Consider the following 21,214-nt stretch of genomic DNA (forward strand, 5'->3'; position numbering starts at 1 on the left):
GTTGACTGGGGGTGAGTGTTTGATTTGCTCAAACGCTCCGTCCATCATCCCCTTTGGTATCAGGGAGCTAGAAAGGCATAGCACCAGGCTATCGTCAGAAAGCTAAGGGGGCTATGCAAACGATTAAAGCAGCAGAATTTGAGTTGTCAGCACAAGTGCACACAATGTCATCCTCACTCTAATGCCATTGTAGGTGGAGGATCTGTTCTTAGCCATAAATCAAATGTAACACTATACCAGTCAGTATCGCACTGAATGTCTTTCTCATCTAAGCCTCAAAGAACTGCGAACAAGCATTTGCAATGCAATAATTCTCGCATTACTAAAAGTTTGAGCTATTGGTGTTGCATTATTATTTGCATCGCCAATAGCTCAAACTTTCATTAATGCGAGACCTATTGCTTTGCAAATTCTTGTTTTCCAGATGGTTGCCATCTAATATCCATTGTCCATTATCTATTTTACAGCGGACAGCACTTGGCCGTATTTTCAGAACTGTTGTACTTTTAAAAGTTAGCACCAGTTGCGGCTCATATGAATTGCGGGTGGGGAGGGGGCAAGCGGAGTGGGAGGGGGCAAGCGGGAAGGGTCAGGGGTCGGCCGGGTCCTGCGCCTTCTCGGCTCCTGCTTCTGGTCTCATGTTTCCAGAAGGAACAGGAAGCAGGTAGCCTCCGTCCCCTTCCCTAAGCCAATCACAATGCTGCAATGGCAGCATTGTGATCGGTGGGGCCGCCGCCCAGCCAGGGGCTTACGGGGAGGCCATATTCTCCATAAAGGCTTCAATGAGAAAGGGCAGAGGGCGCATGACTGGTTTGGGCAACCACCCACAACTAAACATAAAATGGTAATAACAGGAAGTTATTACCATTTTATGTTTCTGCTTCTTGCACTGCGAGAAAGCAGTGCAGCGATGCTCCTCCACCCTGGTAGAGGAGCTGCCTCTGGTCAGCACGCTTTGGTGCATGGTCATATGTCTCCACTGTCCGTGTAATGTTACAGAATTTGATGCTCCGTAGTCGTAATATGTGAAAATAACAGAATTCATGAATACATTTTACCCAGTGATTGTTAACTGGAATAGGGAGTCTGCCACATTTTGAATTTTTGGTTATTGGCAGTGTTAGTGATGGCAAGGTAAAAACAAGCATTTGCATTGCCATAGGGCTCACATTTTCGAGAGTTTGAGCTACTGGCATTGCAAATGCGTACAGCTTAAACTCTCGCAAATGCGAGACCTATGACATTGCAATTTTGTTTTTTTTTTGTCATAGCCCCCATGCCACATTTTCACTTGCATGAAGGTTGCGCCCCTTTCTTTAGAAGAGCTGCGTCTAAAGAAAAGTGGGCGGCGCTATTAAAGTAAAACCACGGCATGGGGGCTATTACAAAAAAAGCATGTTTGACAAACAGCTGCTTTTTTATTGTAAAAGCATAAATGCCGCGGTTTTAATTTAATAGCGGCTGCACATCTTTTCTTAGACACGTCTCTAATAAAGAAATTGGCGCGACCTGCATGCACGTTAAAGTGCGGCATGGGGTCTTTGACAACCCCAAAAATATTGGCAATGCCATAGGTCTTGCATTTGCAAGAGTTTAAGCTGTTGGCATTTACAATGCCAATAACTCAAAGTCTAGTAAAAGCGAGACCTATGGCATTGCCAAGAAGTAGCAGCCATTGTCCCGGCTGCTTCGAAAGTGAAAGCTTGCATGGTGAGCTGAATGTAAAGAAAGCACGTCAAGGCCGCAGTAGATCAAACCCCATTAAAGAAAATAGAAATTATGCACAAAATAAAACATACTGTGTCGCAACAGAAGTAAAAGGAACAGTTGCCATGGGAGGTTTCAAATGAAGACAAGGCAGTACTAAGGAGGGAATAAAGGCGATTAAGGAATCAGAAGCCAGCATTTACAAAGGACAACGACACAAGCTAATGAAAAATATGCGTGGAGAGTGGACGGAGCATCAAATCCCTAACTCAATACAGTATGCCTTGTAGAGCAGCGCATGCGCTGCCCGGGCTCAACCTAATGAGCACCTTTGTTTCTATTCTTTGTGTCTCATTTTCAGTGGGGAGGGCTGAGTGCACTTAATGTGCACATCTAAGCGGAAAAACAACAGCCATTATATTCTGTGATGGGGTCTTGCTGTTTGTTTAAACTTCTTACACCATGAACTCTGAGCTTCCTTGCCATCCAATAATAAGCAAGGTTGGCCTTAGAGTTATGGGCTTATCAGATAGCACTCACAATTTCATCTTTAAACCACTGCATTTTCTGTTTACTTCTGGATGCATAGACAGTGCTGGTATTACTTAGCATCTCTGTAGTAGATCAGTTGTACTACGGTTTGTCGGCCTGCTACCGCTGGTGCCTTAACACAAACACTCTCCTCAGTCCAAATAAGGGGGGTCTGGCACTCTGGCACGGAACATCAGGAACACGTTTCCGCTGGCAGCCCAGCCTTTGTATGTATGAGTGTGCGTATATATATATATATATATATATATATATATATATATATATATATATATATATATAGATATATATTTTCACTGCTTGTCACTGGTGTGAGCTACCGTTTGGCTATCACAAGTTTAGTGGTTACCTAGTGGTGTTGTGTACAAAGTTAATTTGTAAGTGGTAAAATGTGTTAGAAGATGCCAGGGAACAGATACCTTGTCACTAAGTGAACTGGCATGCAGGTCTGAGTTTCATAACAGGCATTGGTATGCAACAGATTGCCAGTGACGTTGTAGCAGGGTGACATTAATTGTACAAGGGAAGGCACATATGATGACAGAACAACAGTTTAAAGGAATGTTAGACATATTAAAATATCTGTTCAACAGCACAGGCCCTAGGCATCTCCATATGCACATCCTTTTAATGAATTTCATATAATGCTTGTTCTGAGTACCATTAGCCATAGGTGCCAACAATATATGGTGTGTAGATGTGCACTTGTGTGCCAATTACAACTGCTCTATCAGTACTAACCACCAGGACCACACCGATGGCAAGCACCACTGTTGCCTCTGTACCTACCATCACTCTTGCCTTAGAGGCCGCCAGTCCACAAGCTTCGTGACGTCCACTATAGTCAACTCAGCTACACCTACGACTGTTGTACTAACAGAAACCACACAGACTAAGCCACTGTTCAGAGCACTGCCTTTGCTGGTGCTGGTAGCAGCCTCGCTACAACAACCAGCGCAGTGCCCATTGTGACGTTTGGAGAGGTTGAAGTTCAGATTCATCATGGGAATAAAATCCCATTTCTCCCGGAAGGTATGGAGGAGGGGGAGGAGGAGGAGAGTGTTAAGGCAGTGACGTTGTCAGAGCCTCAGGAAAACTGGAGGTCACAACACCTCACAGCAGAGGAGCATACAGCTACCACTTCTCAGGACTAAGAAAACACAAGGAGATGATAGACAGAGCACTGAAACTTTTCAGACACTCACCCCCAGTCACAGATCTGGGTTGAATCCATCTTCATTCTTTAGCTCACTTCCCCGCCCCAGTTCAGACACAGCCATATACAAATCAGTCTTGACCCTGTGCCTCATGGGAACAGTCCACCCTTAACTGCCAAGCCATGTCTTCCCTGGACAGTAAACAAGTATCCTGGGACCGGTTTCAGGCTAATAGCCCTCATCAGCCAGGCCAGCTTGAATCCAGTGGCAAAGTGAGCAAGGAACCCACGTCTGGGCATACCCTGCCAACTTAAGGCGAACAAAGCAAATACAAGATGATGGATGGAGCACTGAACCTTTTCAGACACTCACCCCCAGTCACAGATCCGAGTTGAATCCATCATCATTCTTTAGCTCACTTCGCCTCCCCATTTCAGACACAGCTATATGCAAATCAGTCTTGACCCTGTGCCTCATGGGAACAGTCCAGCCCGAACTGCCAAGCCATGTCTTCCCTGGACCGTAAACAAGCATCCTGGGACCGGTTTCAGGCTAACAGCCCTCACTGGATTCAAGCTAGCCTGGCTGAAGAAGGGTGGCATACCCTGAAACCGGTCCCAGGATGCTTGTTTCCGGTCCAGGGAGGACCTGGCCTGGCAGTTCGGTCTGGACTGTTCTCATGGGGCACACACTGATTTGCATATGGCTGGGTCCAAACTGGGGTGGCGTAGTGGGCAAAAGAACGATGGATTTAACCCAGAATTTTTGACTGGGGGAGAATGTTTGCATTGTCTGCGTTCCCTCCATCATTTGTTTGCTGTAACACTTTTCGCCCTTAGCGGGATCGGTATCCCCAGGCGTCGGTCCCTTGCACACTGGGCCATTGGATTCAAGCTAGCCAAGCTGAAGAAGGGTGACATACCCTGAAACCGATCCCAGGATGTTTGTTTCTGGTCCAGAGAGGGCCTGGCAGTTCGGGCTGGACTGTTCCCATGGGGCTTGGGGTCAAGACTGATTTGCATATGGTTGGGTCAAAACTTGGGTGGCGTAGTGGGCAACAAAATTATGGATTTAACCCAAAAATCTTTGACTTTGGGAGAATGTTTGCATTGTCAGCGTTCTGTCCATCATTTCTTTGCTGTAACACTTCTCAGGAGGAGGCACAATAATTTGCAACTGAATGCAGGAGCTGACCCAATAACAGTACTAGCTACCTTTGGTAGACAAGTTTAAAACACATCTGCACTTCCTGTAATGAGGGACACCTTATAGAGGCAGATGCATCACACACATAAGGTAGAGTAGGAAGCTCATTTAAACAGCACACTAGAGGCACTTCACATTCTCCAAAACATGTTCTCTGAACTGACTCAGTGCATTCCTATTGACCTAGAGTCAGCAGATAATGCAAGTGAAGCATCCACTGGCTCAGCTTTGAACAGTTCAACCAACCTTTTAGAGAGGAAGGAGATGACTTACAATGTATGAGGCTCTTTATTATAAGTAAAAGCAGCATTCACCAAATGGCCTACATTCTCCTCACAGGCCTCTCCATAGAGAGGAATCGAAAATTCGGCCTTTACGGCACAACTTTGATGAAATTATGGGAAGGCTGCACAAAGCAAGATGGAATAGGCCATGATTTATTTTTGAGACTTTTGATTTGCTGTAGTTACAGATCTTTAAACTTCAGAGGTGTTCATATTGTTTTTGAGTGCACTCTTTTTGACTTGTGTTTCGGGGTATAGTTTGGCCATTAAACTTTTATGCACCAGTGCACCTTTCTGCTGTTTAAAGGGACATAAGTAATTTTGGGCAAATGTTATGCAAGCCTAATCTAGGTTAATTACCAAATGTAAGATTCACACATTTTGCAAATAATATTTTCTTTGGGTGGTTATCCATTTTGAGTAACATTTTTTCCACTCGATATGCACACTTATCTGGGGCTATGACTACACCAGTGGACTGAAGACGTGACCGAGCCTAGTCCCTGCCAGTCCCCCACAGGCACCACTCTATACAATCTTAATCTCCTGCGCCAAATCCTGAGGAATCATCACAATTCAATTCAATTCAAGGATTCTTTATTCGATGATTAAAAATCACCATAAAAGCACATACATATATACATGATTAAAAATGAGAAAAAAAATAAATATCATTAAACCATTATCAGAATCCTAGTAATGATAATTATTTACAGTTGACAAAAGAGAAGAAGGAATTAAACACTTTTAGGAGAAGATTAATAACAGTTTTTATGAGTCATTCCTCTCCTCTGGTTACCCTTAATCGGACCGCCACTTTAATAACCTTCTGCTCGGTTGTGGTTAAAAACCCTGCTGGTGATGCCAATAAATACGAAGTAGATTTATTCTAAAACGGCACATTAGAAATCTGTCCTGAACATTATGCATAAGGTACAGGTATGGCTCCATTCCCTCTGTGCTCTTAACCAGGTTGTGAGCCCTCACGGTCTTTTTGAGCCCTTCAGCCTCAGCTCTCTGTTGTGCTTTTTGATCTAAAAAAGCTATTTTTACAAACGCTTTATGCTGTGGTACAATTGCTGCCGGGTCAGTAAAGAGGTTCCTGTAGCCGATTGACTCTAGGGTACTCTTTACATAGTTGAGCCATGGGATTCTCATGCATTTGTCTCTTTCTAAGCAGTCATTTAAAATTTCCCTGCTCAGAGACGCCTCGGGGTTGACCCAAAATTTTAACCAGGCCACTATTGGTCTAAGTTTTATCAGATCTTCTAGGTACGGCCTCCCCAGTTCCCTATGTACTATGAAGCCAGCGGTGCTTGGGGGTACTCTCAGGATAGTTCTTAAGTATTTGTTTTCATCCCGCTGTATTTTCACAGTATTAACAAAGCCCCATACCTCTGCCCCATAGATCACTTTGGAGCAGCATATGGAGCTATACAGGTTCATCACCTGTTCAGGGCTCCATCTTCCTACCCTCCTACCGTAACTTGCAATAGCCCCATTCGTAGCAATCATTTTACAACAGCGCTCCTCAACCAGGGAGTTAAATTGTAAAGACCCGTCAAAGGTTACACCTAGATAGGAAAATGTTTTGACCTCTTCTATTTTATGGTTTTCTATCGTATACGTAAATTTGGTGCATGGTTTATTGCCAGCCAACAGCACGTATGATTTGCCCAGATTGACAAAAAGATCTAAGGAACCCATGAACTCAACAAATCCGTCAATCAAAGTCTGTAAGCTCCTGGGCGTACGTGCGAGCAGGACCGCGTCATCTGCATAAAGCAGTACGGGGATATGACGCAACCCCACCCTTGGACAATCTGTTTTTAAATTTAACAGGAACTGCTCCAGGTTATTTATATAGAGTGAGAATAAAAATGGGGCTAGAATACAGCCTTGCCGTACCCCGCTGTTACAGGGAAATGAGTCGGTCAACCCACCCTCTCTATTAAATCTGACTTTTGCTGAGGTATCACTATGGAGTTCCCTTAAAATGTTAATTAGGTCAACCTCAATCCCCATAAGAGACATCATGACCCAGAGTTTCTCCCTATTTACATGATCGAATGCCGCTGCCAGGTCCATGAACCCCATATAGATGGCTTCGTTGCTGGCCATGGTGTATTTGGCAGTCAGCATATAGAGGTTCAGGCATTGGTCACTAGTAGACCTTCCCGTCCTGAATCCATACTGAGTGTCCGAAAAGATGTTATTTTCCTCGGTCCACTCGGACAATCTGTTGAGGATCGCCCTTCCCAGGAGTTTGGCCGACACATCAATCAAAGAAATAGGGCAATAACACCGGGGATCGTCCCTATTGCCCTTCTTAAAAATAGGGACGATTATAGCCTTTGACCAGGACGGCGGTAAACCACAAGTGATGGCGGTATTTATGACTCTAGTCATTATGGGGGCCCACAGTTCTACACAGCTCAGAAACAAATCCGGGGGATCCCGTCCGGGCCAGGGGCCTTATTTTTTGTCAAACCCTCTATTCCAGCAGTGATCTCCTTAATGGAAAACACTACTGTAGTGCCTTCGTGTGGAGTCCCTACATACTCTTCTGTTGGGCCTGGCTCATGATTATACAGCCCCTTATAGTGAGAGACCCACTGTTCTGGTAAGATATTTAATCCTATCTCCGGGGCATTATTTTCCTGGAAAGTTGGTTGATTGATAATTCTCCAAAACCCGGACATATCCCTGTTTTCCCCCGCTTCTCTTAGGTCTGCCCACGCTTCTCCCTGTAGAGCTAATTTCCTCCTCTTGGTCTCCATCTTATATTTGTTCCTACACACAGCAATTTGTAGGATATCCCTTGGTTTGTTTTTGAGGCTGCTTTTAAGCTCCCTCAGAGCCTTTGAGCAATCTCTATCAAACCAACGTGGATTACATTGGTTCCTTATGGGCGCGCTAGTTTTTAATAGACCATCTATAAGGTCAGCAATCTGGCCGAATGCTTCGAGCAACCGTGGACCTTGTGCACCCATATCTAAACAGACATCCATGGCAGGTTTTCCAGAGTCCATCAAGGATTTATAGAAGGTTTCCCCATCTATTTTGGACCACCTTAATCTTCTTCCCTGGTCTGTTACCTTCTCTGTGATTGAGCCTTGGTATCTACTTCTTGAGCCCACCGAATGCAGCAACCCCAATACAAGGGGATTGTGGTCACTAAAAGTGCTCCATTCTATCCCTACGCTAATAACTCTATTTATAAGAAGTCTAGAAACTAAAATGTAGTCAATAAAAGATGAGCATCCTCTACCCTTAAATGTTGGTGGTAGACTGCCATCCTTCTGCACACCCATCATGTTAATAGTGTGCACTAAATCGTAGTTAAGAAGGAGTTTACTAAAAGCTAAACCATCCGGTGTGTGCGAAAAATGCGGCCCTTTCACTACGGGGCAATGAGACCACTCTGCATCTATTGGAACCAAAGCTGAGCATAAGTGACAGTTAAAGTCTCCCATGACCAGTAGGGCAGGTACCTGTCCCGCTTTCCTAGCCAAGATTTCCTGTCCCAATCTGTCATCTAATTCTCCTATAAATGAGGTATGGCCTCCCCCTACCCCGTTGTTATAAATGTTGAAAACAGTAAGACTTAGCCCCTTCCCGTTAAACCGTACTGCTTGTATAGCATGTGAATTCCAGTCCGTGATGGACCAGCTGCCCGGAAGGTTTAAGTCCACATATACAGATAATTCTCCCATGGCTCTCCCCGATCTCGTTTTTTGTGCCGGGACGAAGAAGCATTTATACCCCTGGATGTGGAAGTTGCTGTTTTCTAGGGCCCATGTCTCCTGAAGGCTAATTATGTGAAATTTGCTAATATAGGTACGCCACTCTTTATTATTAAATTTGGCTGCCAAACCTGCTATATTCCAGGAAATGGCTCTCATTTCGTCGTGAACATGCTTTGTTCCCCCATTAAGCCCCATTTGTTCCACAGTCTCCACCTGGCCAGGTTCGAACCCTTTTCCTCCCATTATAGGTTCAGTAGCTATAACCGTAATCTCATTTGCCTCAGTCCCCCTAGCCCTACTAGGTAAAATTTGCAGTGCCAACAGATTTTGCTGCCCAGAATCCGATATTGAATCCCCTATAATTACAGCACCTGGGCATTCATTTCCCCTTGTATTGGTATTTCTAACCATATGTCAATCAACCCCCTCGAGTCCATTCAGACAACTAAATCGATTAAAGTTATGGAAGGGTGTCACCGGGGGTTGAGAAACTGGCCGAGCCTTAAAGTCATGGTTTCTACCCCTCCGGACGACCCTCGTCCAGTTGTCATGGTCTTGATCGGGATACATAGGGGTTGGAGGGAAGAAAAAAGACACATGTAGAGTCTGAATTGTAGATTCGAGGGATCTGTTCTTCCCATGACATATATGGGTAACAGTCCCAGCGTCTCGAAAACTCACCAGGATGCAATCCCCTATTATAGATTTGTTTGTATTACCCACCCAAGGTACCCTTCTCACCATAATGATTTCGTTGTTAAGGTAGGTCGGGAGGGGTCGGTTCCAATTTACCCACTTGATGACCTTACTTTTCAGTGAGCAAAAGTTCTCGCCTTCGCCCACTTCAAGTGGGGGAACACCGGCCATAATTACCATAAAATCATTAGCCTCTGGAGGGAGATTGGGTCTACGGGGTCTAGCAGCAGGCTTCACTGGGGAGGGGGAGCAGTACTGACAGTAATTGGCATAGGTGGAGCTGGTCCTACTGTCAAAGGTGGAATATTAGGTTTTCGTGACTGGACTGGAGCTAAATTAGCCATAAGGGGTTGTGGGGGGGGAGCGACAGTGGTCACCAAACTACCTGGCGTATTAGAGCAGTTGGGGGGAAAAATGGGAGGGGGATTAGTCTCAAAAGATCTACCCTGGTGGCTAACCGAAGATTTCATACTGCTTAATGTGGCCTCCAGGATAGTGAGTCTAATCTCAACCTTTTTAATGCTCTCACTAATCGGCAATAACAGTGACCTGAGCAAAAATTCCAAATTTCCTAGCGGGACAACAGAAAGAGGAACATTGGTAACGTTATTTACCGTGGCATCAGCCATGTCAGATGTAATAATAGCCTTTTCGGGCGGTGTTATATGTACAGCTTCCAATAACCTCTCAGTAGTTGGGGGGGGTTTTAGAGTTCTCCCAAAATCAGTGTGAGGAATTTTTGATTTAATTTTTCCCTGGCCACCCCTCGACTTTCTCCTACGTTTGTTGGGTGGGGGGCCATGTACCCCATGCGCAAGAGTTGGCTTAGGTTTGGCTTTCCTACCTTTAATGGCAGGTGAGGGCTGGGTAATTAGATCAACAGTCACACAGCGAGGACTAATGGGGGGGGGTAACGTTAGTGATCGGTTCAGTGGGGTTATTGGAGCAATCCCTCAGCAAGAGAGGGACATCGTCCAATGAGGATGGCTCCCCACTAAATGAAATACAGTGATCTCCTAGGGGCCTATTTTTCAAGTTTTCAATGGACCGTCTACGCTCCGCCCTGAGCTTGGTCAAAGTACTTTCCTTCTCCCCATCTCCCACAGCCCGAGGAAAATATTTATCTAAGGTCCCATTTTTAACTCCCCCCGGCTTCATAGGGGTACCCTCCGTGGCCGGGGAAGGCATAACAAACAGCTATGGGTGCAAAGCTTAAAGGAAGAAAGTAGCAAAAGACAAATAATAGTCCAGGGTGTAAATGTAAATGTAAATGTATTGCGACTTATATAGCGCACGTATCACCCGAAGGTATCAAGGCGCTTGCTTAGGGAACCCGTCCTGGTATTCCCCTGTGAGATACCCCGGCAGGGTATCCACAAGGTGAAAGCCAGGCATCCCGCCGCGAGGGGCCGTAGTGGAGATTAAGCAAGCTATTGCCCAGAGTCGCAGAGTGTGACCCCGTGAGTCGAGTAGGCACCGGAGCGAGAATTGTCGAGTCCGTGGAATTTTTGAGCCCAAGACCCGCCGAGGCGTGGAATCGAACCCTGGTCCACGGCTGATCTCAGCTTCCGGGTCTGCCGCCTCTAACCACTGAGCCACGCTTCTCCACAGGGTGCAGACAATTAACTGAAGAGAGTAGGCCCAGCCCGGCCTTGTCCGGCCTATGAGGGCCCGCCCTTTGCCCGGGCTTAGCCCCGGGCGCTCCCGCGCGCTCCCGCGACGCGGGAGTTGCTTTTTGAATTTATAGGAGGAAAGTTAAGCTGTAAGTGGGGCGGGGCTTGCAGGGAGAGCGGCCAGATGGCAGGTGGCGCGGGTTAACAGGACTGCTGGGAGACGTAGTCCTATCCCGCCGCTCGCAGCCCTGCACTCACCCAGTCCCTCGCAGGTGATGTCCATGGCTCTGCACACAGGCGGCTAACGCGCCGCAGCGGGACCCGCGAAGCGGGTTCCGCAAGAGGTGGTTGTCAGTCCCAAGAAAATCCAAAAGCAAACGGCAAAGTCTGACGAGGTGAATCATCACAAAATGTTAGAGCAGCACCTCTGAGAAACACCTTTTACAGGCAGCACAGGCAAAAACCCAGCACACCATCACCCAAAAAGAATGGCGTTGTTCCTGTCCGTTGGATCCCTGTACCCTTTTCATACATTGCAGGTGGTAAGAAAACCTGCTCCAAATTAATCACTGCTCTGAATCCAATGTTTTATTTTATAGCAGGCTCTGAATCTCACTTTCTTTGTTCACAGCAGATGGGAAATGAGAGACTGCTCTTCATAGTTGTTAGGTAATTCACACTCCTGATGCTTGGCAAAGGCGAAGGCACTTGCTTCAGCTTTGTAGGAGAGTATGGATCCCCCTTGCTATGTCTGAAGAGTTGGTAAATAAGTCTTCTGCTTCTTAAGTACCATCCCCATCCCTCCATCACCTGAGGTATCAGAAGATGGCAAGTGCAAACTCATGGTTTTTTGCAGGTGGTATATACCACTCTGTGTGCTCCAATGTATCTCTTGTTTCATGGCTTGTTGCCCCTTTTGTGGTTTAGTGGCACAACAGACGGCCACAGCATAACACACATTATCTTTATTCTGCAATAGCTAGCATTGCTTATTACAATATGCCAAGAACTACTGCCATTATTCTATGGTCTGGTGCATCACCCAAGCACACAAACACACCACCATACCCTCATACCATCACCCACCACACACCCAACCACGGAACAGTCAGTACATTTATGGGAGAGTTGCCCATCAAAGTTAGTGAAGGATGCTCTTAAGCACTGGATATTTTTTTGATCAAAAACATATTATTCAGAGGGAAAAACCATGATATGCTTTAGTATCTGATGAGCCCATAACAAGAGTGAGACCGGTCCTGGGTTACTTGTGTTCTTGTTCAGGGAGGACCTAGCTTGGCAGTTCGGGCTGTACTATTTTCATTTCAGCTTAGTGAAGGACTCCCTTCTTTAACAGGGTCATGTTTTATAGTTCAATTTCCCACAAAACCATCTTCTTGCCTTTCTCTGTTCCTGAACAGAGGATTCACTAGCCCCTTTGAGGAACCCTATTTGTATGCCCAACATACACCGAAATTTAACATTTGGACTCCTCAAGTATGTTTATGTAAACATTGTGGAATACTCCTGTTATTAAGGGGGCACATTTTGAGTTGTTTATTCACATGAAAAAGACAGCTGTATGCCAGCCAAAGTGAAATTATCTACTCTTACACAATGAGAATAGCAGCTCAGTTTAGGAGTTTAATTTGTTAGACTCATCAACGCTGTTGAAGACTCTTGTAGTTAACCTGGGCAATGCTGAGAATCTCCCTTTTTTCCATTACGAAGGCAGTATTTAAGAACTCCTGTATTGCATCCGAATATAAAACCTGGCTCCCAAATTTATTTCTCAACTTTATTAAAGTCTCCCTTTTTTTACATTGGCACATTTAGATGTTGTCTCCTTTTCAATTAAAAAGCAGTCATACCATACTACTGCCAAAGTGGTTGTTTTATACTCATGCACAAAATGACAATCAGTCTCACTCTGAAAATTCAGCTTTATGTTCCACTTATATGACTTGTGCTCCCAAACATAGCAAATGTTTTAACTTTGTTGAACAAAGTTTATGAATGTACAGACAATAGTTTATGGAGTGTTAGCCAAGGTAGCTCGAAGGATCCCCAAGCACAGGTAGAAGAACAACTCTGAGAGGAGAAAGAGCTTTGGGGGGAGATGCACATTATGTTCTTGAATTCTAGACACAAAAATAACAAAGATTTGCCAGTCCTTAAATCTATTTCTCGAATGTAATATACCAACAGGGTCAGAAATAAGCTGTCCTGGGAGTTTATTACAATCAGAAATACAGTTTTGCTTCCATATGGACACTAGTTCATAAGGTGATGGCTAGAAAGGAGAATGAGAACTCAGATATTTAGATTTCTAGGGAAGTGTGGACCTTCATGGATGAGCACAGTTCAATTCAGCTATTGCTGCATTTGAAGTGGGATTATTACTTAGATCAGTGGGATAATTCCAATCTAGCTCCCACGGGGCCTTGACTACCACTATTATCAAATCACATCCTCTCATGTATATTTATAAAGCGCACAATCATGCCTGGGGGGTATGTTGGTGCTGAATAACAATTGAATTTTGTTACCCAAGGCAAGTTTGCTCATTTTATCAACTGTGGAAGAATGAACGTCTGAGTTGAGCACCACGATTCAAACAATGAGTGTGTGGTCACAGATCATTTAAGTGGCTATATTAGTTTACTAAGACACCAGACTAATACTATCTATTTCTTCTGGGCCTTCAAAATAACTATATTCACACACTATCACTGTGGGGACTTGAACATCACTGTATTCACACACTATCTCTGTGGTGTCATCAGTATCAATATATACAATCAAATGTTATCTTTGAGGGGAATTGAACGAGGCTATCATCACACACTATTTCAACACACATAGCTCTGTAGGGATCTGGGTATGTCTATATCCATACAATATCTCTGTGGGGACCTGGACATAAATATACATTCACTTTGTGAGGACTTGAATATGACTTTGTTCACTTACAGACTGATTCATCAATCTCCCGTTTTGCGAGCCCCTAATAGCGATTCATAAGGAATCGCTATTAAGGACTTGCAAAACGGGATTCATGTAGAAATTGCATAAAGAAATGCGATTCCTACACATTCCTCATTCGCGATTAGCAAATTGCTAATCGCAAATAAAGAATAACTTGCCATGCATTCCTATGGGCCTACAGGCCCATAGGAATGAATGGGGAGTTATTCCTTATTTGCGATTAGCAATTAGCTAATCGCAAATAAGATAGCGATTTAAAGGGTGCCAGGGGTGTCCAAAGGACACCCTGTAGCACCCCTTAAATGCAAATTGAAACTGGTGTTGCGCACACACATGTCCAAAGGACATGTGTGTGTGCAACATGCAACTTAGAAAAATGCTTTTAAAATCATTTTTCTAAGTTTTCGCTATTTACCACGAGGTTTGACCTCGCGGTAAATAGCGGGACGAAATTGCGAATTCGCAATTTTTAAATGGATGATGAATTGCATTTAAGGAATCTCAAATAGAGATTCCTTAAATGTAATTCCTCGCAAAATAGCGAAATCGCTATTACCGATTTTTGCATTTGGGATGATGAATCCCAAATGCAAAAATAGCGCTCGCAAAGGGCCAGATTCTCAGAATCTGGCCCTTTGCGAGCCGATTTCGGCTTGATGAATCAGGCTGATAATCTCTCTGCAGGCACATCAACATGACTATCATAAAAGACTGTCTCTAGAGGGACGGGAACGTGACAGTTATCACACTCTCTCTACAGTGCTACAATCACTAGTTCTGTAGGGCATGTGGGCATCCCGATTATCACACACTATCGCTTTGGGGACCTGGGCTTCACCATAATCACACAATATCTCTGCATCACTTAAGCATGACTGTAATCATAAACTATCTGTGCAGGCACCTGGTAATCACATACTACTCTGTAAGGACCTGAGGATGACAATTATAATTACCCATCTCTCCAGGAACTTCAACATTACTATCATAACACTGTCTATGTGGGGACTTGAACATGACTGTAATCACACACAATCTCTGCATGGGCATGAACATAAATAATCGCACACCATCCATGAGGGGAATTAACCATGAAAATAATCACACACTATGTCAATGGGGACTTGAGAGTGACTATAATTAAATGCTATATCTGTGGGGATACTGTAATGATACACTATTTATGAATGGATGTCAGTATAACTATCAATATACACTATCTCTACAGGGATTTGAACAACACTATCATAATACTCTATATGTGGGGATTTGAATCACACACTATCTCTGTGGGCACCTGGGCATCCCTATAATCACACACTATCTCTGTGAGGACCTGGGCATCCATATACTCACAAACTATCTATGTGGGGACCTCGGCATCCCTATAATCATGCACTATCTCTATGGGGACCTAGGCATCAATATAATCATATAATCAATCAAATACTATCTTTTGGACTTAACTATAATCACAAACTATCTCTGTGGGACATTTGCATTACTCTAAAAGCACTATTTCTACATGAACTGCAGGATGACTATCATCATACACCAAAACCAAGCACACTATGTGTGGAGAACTGGGCATGACTATAATCAGACACTGTCTTTTGGAGAATTTGAACAAGACTATAATCCCACACTATCTTTGTGGCAACCTCTGCAACCTTTAGTGACACACTATGTCATGCACTATCTCTGTGGGGACTTCAACATAAATATAATCACTCACTATGTTTATCGGGACTTCAAAGTAACTATAATAAAACACTATCTGTGGGGAGATAGCATCAATATAATCATTAAGTGAATATGACTATCATCACACAGTTTCTCTGTCAGCTCCAGAAAATTACTATAATCTCATATCATATCTTTGGGAACAATTAATGCACAGCCGCACAAACATGTTGCCAATTGGTGAAGTTGATGAAAAAGAACTAGGTGGTCAGATGGCAACTTGGTTTTGCCACCTGATCACATTGCAGGATCTATCTTTGGCCTCTAAAGTAATTTAACTATGTGTTTTTTTATAGTCCTTAAAGTTTGTGAGCACTCAGTAATAGGATAGATATCTTTCAATGCACTTGATATATTATTGTTTTCTGCTGAGAAATGTGTTATCATCAAAATCCATGCTCTGTGTGCTCCTCGGACACAATGAACTATTCATATTTGACTAAACTATCATGTAAATTAGGTACAGCACTGAAAAATAACATTTAGCTATTTGATTATGAATGTATTCAATCACAAATGATCATTATTGAGTAAGTCTCCGCAAGGATGGTAACGCACGTTCAAGTCCCCACAAAGATTGTTCTGTGCGCGTGATTAAATAACAACATATTTGCAGAATTGAAGCAGGATCCAGTATTATGAATTTTTTCTTAACATTTTTCTGTTATTGGTAAATGTAAAGGTACCTAAAGATTGTGATGTGATTACCACAGTGCAATTTTAAATCCTGTAATTGCACATGATGTAATAGTTGAAATTTGCTTACAGTGGTTGTATGATAGAATATTGAGCTCAACAATACTGTAACTTAAATATTGATTAGCAAAATATTGTGAAGGCAAGTATTTGCTATTCCCACCTCCACAAGAATGTACTTTTGTCATGTATTCCTATAGGTTCTGAATCGATCCCCCTATTCCTGACCCTATTCTGGTTAAACTAACTATCAAGTTAACTAACAGTCAGCCCATGAGGCAAGAACAGCCCCCATGATGCAGATACCGTTATCTGACGCAGTCACACTACGGCACAGGAACGTGTTATCTGATTAGGTCATAACGCTTGAGATCTAATTAGACAAGCGACATTCCTCCAGCCCCTGATAAGGCATACGACGTTCTCATAACAAATCAAACCTATGACAACCTGGAAAATCCGTGCGGCCATTGTTTTGATTTCACAGAGAACTTTAGTAAAGAATGTGCTAACGAGCAAGTCGTATGACATCTTTATTGACGTATCTATGTCCATCCTTACGTCAATCTCGGCACCTTTAAGGTATAAATATTGCCGATCTTGCCCTATGCACACACACGCGTGGTGACGAGACGGAGCAGCCATACTTGCCGAAGCCGAGAGCAGAAGCAGACCCCGCTGGCAGCAGCCCCGCCTTCCTGACGCGCTGAGAGACGCGCTGCTATCTCAAGCCGAGAGACCCAGCACCGGCGCTTTCGGGCAGCCCTCGCAGGCAGCCTGGAATATCGAGAGCAGAGAAAGAGATACCATTCCTCATTCATCCTAAATTCCAGGTACAGAACTGAATAACCCCTCACAGAGAATTCTTTAGTTATTCACTTGGCAAAAACAAGCTTAACTTAAACTGTAACTTTCTATTCCCGCCCACGCATTAGACTTAGGTCAGGTACACGGGGTAGGCGTATTTAGAAACACCAGTTGAGTACGTTTAGTCAAATGTATATGTGTATGTAAATATATTTTAATCATTTTAAACATCATATGGCTCAGAAACCATATCAATGTTTTTACAGTATTATTTTATACTATTGCTTTTAATGTATGCACTTTACTTAACTATAAGTATTGCAATAATATCGATCCATTTCTCTTGTACGAGAAAAGAGACTGATCAATAAATAACACCTTTTTATTGAACACGCCCGTCTCTTCCTTTTCTCTACAATCTGATGAGACTAAGAATGCACGTACTGACTGAGTAAAATAATTGCCTTGTGCTCACACGACTCTTGAGATTGACTCTTGATTAGGGGAGAGCAAAGTTGTCATGTTCTATGGTTGTCAGAAACTAAATCCCTTCTTGTCTAATCAGGGGAGTTAATTCTTTCCTGAACATTCGAGAAAGTTTCTAGCGAACTCTGAGCTACGCTGGCAAACCCAAAACTTAAGTCTAGTATCGACAGTAGTAGACCTAGTTAACGTCTGGCCTAGGCCTTTACTGCTGTAGGTACTATTCCAATGCGCAGAGCCTATTGGGAAAATAGGAACTACACTACACTTTGAAGATAAATATATTATCAAGGTGCATAAATGTGGAGTTAAGAATAGTATACCATTCATACCTATATATACTTGCCTTCACAATATTTTGGCAGTCTATGTTTACATTTTTTATACCTTGACGTTTAAAACTTAATATTTTGGTACTATACCTTTTGGAGCGGGACCCCTACTCATGCACCAGACAAGAAGTTAACATCTACACATTGTGCCATAGGTTGTCTTGAATGGCTATCAACTGTATCCAAGGAGATGCTAGCTCAACTTATTCATAACTTTGACAGTGTGGACCAAATCATTTTTTCTCAGTGTTAAGATGGTAGAGATGTTAAATTGCGCTACAAAATCATCATTTATCATATGTTGTTCTGTGCAAGGGTAGGGTGACAGGCACAAATGCCTGAGAAATGAAGCGTTATAACCTTAAAATGTAGTAATTAGAACACTGCCTCTATATGCATCTGGGCCGACTATGCCCGTGCTTATACATAAAATAAAAACTGAAAGTTCTTACCATCTGGAGCCAAGCATTCGTAATTAGAACTTGATTTTTCTCATCCTTGGAAAAAGAAATACAAAATAAAAATTAGCACAAAACTGGTAATCAGGGTTTATAAGTACTCATTACGTATACTGACAATCATGTATGTTTGTTATTTAGACACATGACCTCCTAAGCAATGGACCCACAATTAAAGATATCTCAATGAAAAGTGAGCTTCATTGAAATTTAATAAGAGGATACTCATCATAATCAAGAAATCTTTATTCGATCAATGTAGACCATAAAAGCACATAAAGCATACATTTCAGATATTTACTGACTGAATACTTAGTTACAGCAGAGAAGGAAATTAATGCAGATATAAGGACAATCTAAAAACTTATTACTGAGCGCAGATTAAAATAATATAAAAATATACGTATAAAGTGCTGAAGCCATAGTGCATTATCTAAAAGAGGTTCAACAAGTTTGGACTTTTACAATAAAATTCCACTTTTAAATAAATACAAAAACTGCCCGATGAGGTGGGATTGGAGTATGGTTCCTCTAAATAGCTTTTTTTCTCAATCTGAGGGCACCTGAGAAACAAACTTGCAAAGCCCCAAAAAATCACGGGGAAGGGTAAGGTTTGTAAAAACAACAATGCAGGCCTTAACTTTATGAATTAATTGTTCCTTACTAGCGGAAAAATGTATTTACGCCTCAGGGAGCTATAAAAATCACAGAAAAATATAAAATGCAAAGTGTACTGTTATAAAATGTTATCCAAGGGCAAGGTTTCAAGGTTTCTGGCTTTGAAAAACCCTTTGGGCAACGCCCTCTACGCGGGAACCACGGCAAAGCTCCAGAAAATACTCCAGCGCATAAAGAACGCCTCCGCACACCTCATCCTTGACATACCCTGCCACACCCACATCACCGCCCACCTGAAAGACCTGCACTGGCTCCCAGTGAACCAGAGGATCACCTTCAAGCTCCTCACACACACTCACAACGCCGGACCAGCATACCTCAACAAACGTCTCACCTTCTCCATACCTGCCTGCCAGCTTCGCTCCGCCGACCACGCCCTAGCCACGTCCCACGCATCCACAGGACCTCCACCGGTGGCAGATCCCTCTCCTACCTCGCCGCCAAGACATGGAACACCCTACCCACACAGCTGCATCAGACCCAGGACCTACTGACCTTCAGGAGACTTCTCAAAACCTGGCTGTTCGATCAGTAGCTTCACCCCCCCCCCCTCCAGCGCCCTGAGACCCTCACGGGTGATTAGTGCACTCTACAAATGTTGATTGATTGGGACTGTTAGGGACCAGTTTATAGTGTTGAGTCTAAATCTGGTCAATATAAAACAATGGTGGGCATTATTGACAAATGACAGGTAGTGTCCCCCCCCTCAAAGTTGTTGTCAACAGTCATGTTGACATGCTGTGAGTTTTGGAAGTTTCCTGTCTTCCCTTTTCCTACACCACCTGGATAGGAACATATTTTTGATGGCCAGCACATCACCTGGGCGTCAAGATTTTGGGTTATCGTACAAGTCCAAGCAGCCTAGCCTCATCAACTGTTCTTAAAGGTATCCCAACTACAGAATATGGAGGGCCCCTTCAAGGACACTACAGTCCTTTAATACGTGATGACTCAGGGTAGGAACAGGAATTGACCAAATTCTCAGCCGGCATGTTATTGGTGTCACAGCAATATGATCAGATATATAACCCACCTAGCTCCTCATGAATAATAAGAGAGGGGGTGCTGATCGGAATGACACGAAGTCTGCACAAAAATGCATTCTCTACTGCCTTTAACTCTCTAATGTCCTTATTCCCCCACGCATCACAATCATAGCTTGCCATAGGGATGCACTGTTCTTTAAAGACCTTTAAAAGTGCAGGCAAAGGTTTAGTCTCTAGTCTCTTAGCAAAGTCCATAGTGGCAACAACATCCCTCACCAAAGTATTCTTCTTGAGAGTTCTTTGGGCAACCCAGGAGCCTCTGTCATCAAACAACTCTTCCAAGCAGGTGAACGTTAACACCTTAGTATGCTCTGCCCCCTTACAGAAAAACATGCACCCAGCAGGCTTACGGCTTCCAATAGTCATTGCGTGTGATTTAGTTAGTAGAGAGATCCAGTGAATCAATAAAATCTATACAAATATTTAAAAGATTTTGGAGGCCCACGGCAGTATGTGCAAGCAACACTGCATTGTCCGATTAAAGTAATGCAGGTATTAGTTTTGTGCCTCCCTGGGTATATCTATTTAAGCTGGTGTAAAGGCATCCCCTAGTTTATTGATATTAAGGGTAAACAGCAGGGGAGCCAAAATGCACTCCTGTCTTACACCTCGCTTGACCTCCCATGAGGCAGACAGGATACCATTTGCATCATACCGGACTGATGCTGAGAGATTAAGGAGAGACGTGTAAGGAATGAAACCACGTCTGCGTCCATACCCAGCTCCAGGAGAATTGGAAAAAGTTTGGATCTATTAACGCAATTGAACGCCGAAGTTAGATCCATGAAGGTCATGGTATATTTTCCCACTATCAATTGCAAGTTGCTACACTGATCCACTGTTCCTCTGCCCTGCCTAAAGCCATATCTGAGCACTGAAATAACATTATAATTAGCTAGCCAGCAGTTTAATCCTTCCAAAACAACCTTCCCCATGATTTTCGCAGCAGAGTCAAGGAGGGAAATGGGGCAATAACAAACTGGGTCGTCCCTCGCCCCTTTTAAAAAAATGGGTAAAATTAT

General features: G+C 43.4%; 1 protein-coding gene across 1 annotated transcript in view; it reads right to left on the reverse strand.

The window, feature by feature from the left end:
• The window catches only part of LOC144819772 (neuronal acetylcholine receptor subunit alpha-7-like), an 892,484-nt gene that overhangs the window by 759,887 nt on the left and 111,383 nt on the right, over nt 1-21,214 (reverse strand). The window contains exon 3 of the mRNA XM_078677526.1: nt 18,463-18,507. The gene's annotated coding sequence lies outside the window, so the exon portion shown is untranslated. The remainder of the gene's footprint in view (nt 1-18,462; nt 18,508-21,214) is intronic.

Source organism: Lissotriton helveticus, chromosome 2_1, assembly GCF_964261635.1.
Source record: "Lissotriton helveticus chromosome 2_1, aLisHel1.1, whole genome shotgun sequence".
NCBI classification, from domain to species: Eukaryota; Metazoa; Chordata; class Amphibia; order Caudata; family Salamandridae; genus Lissotriton; species Lissotriton helveticus.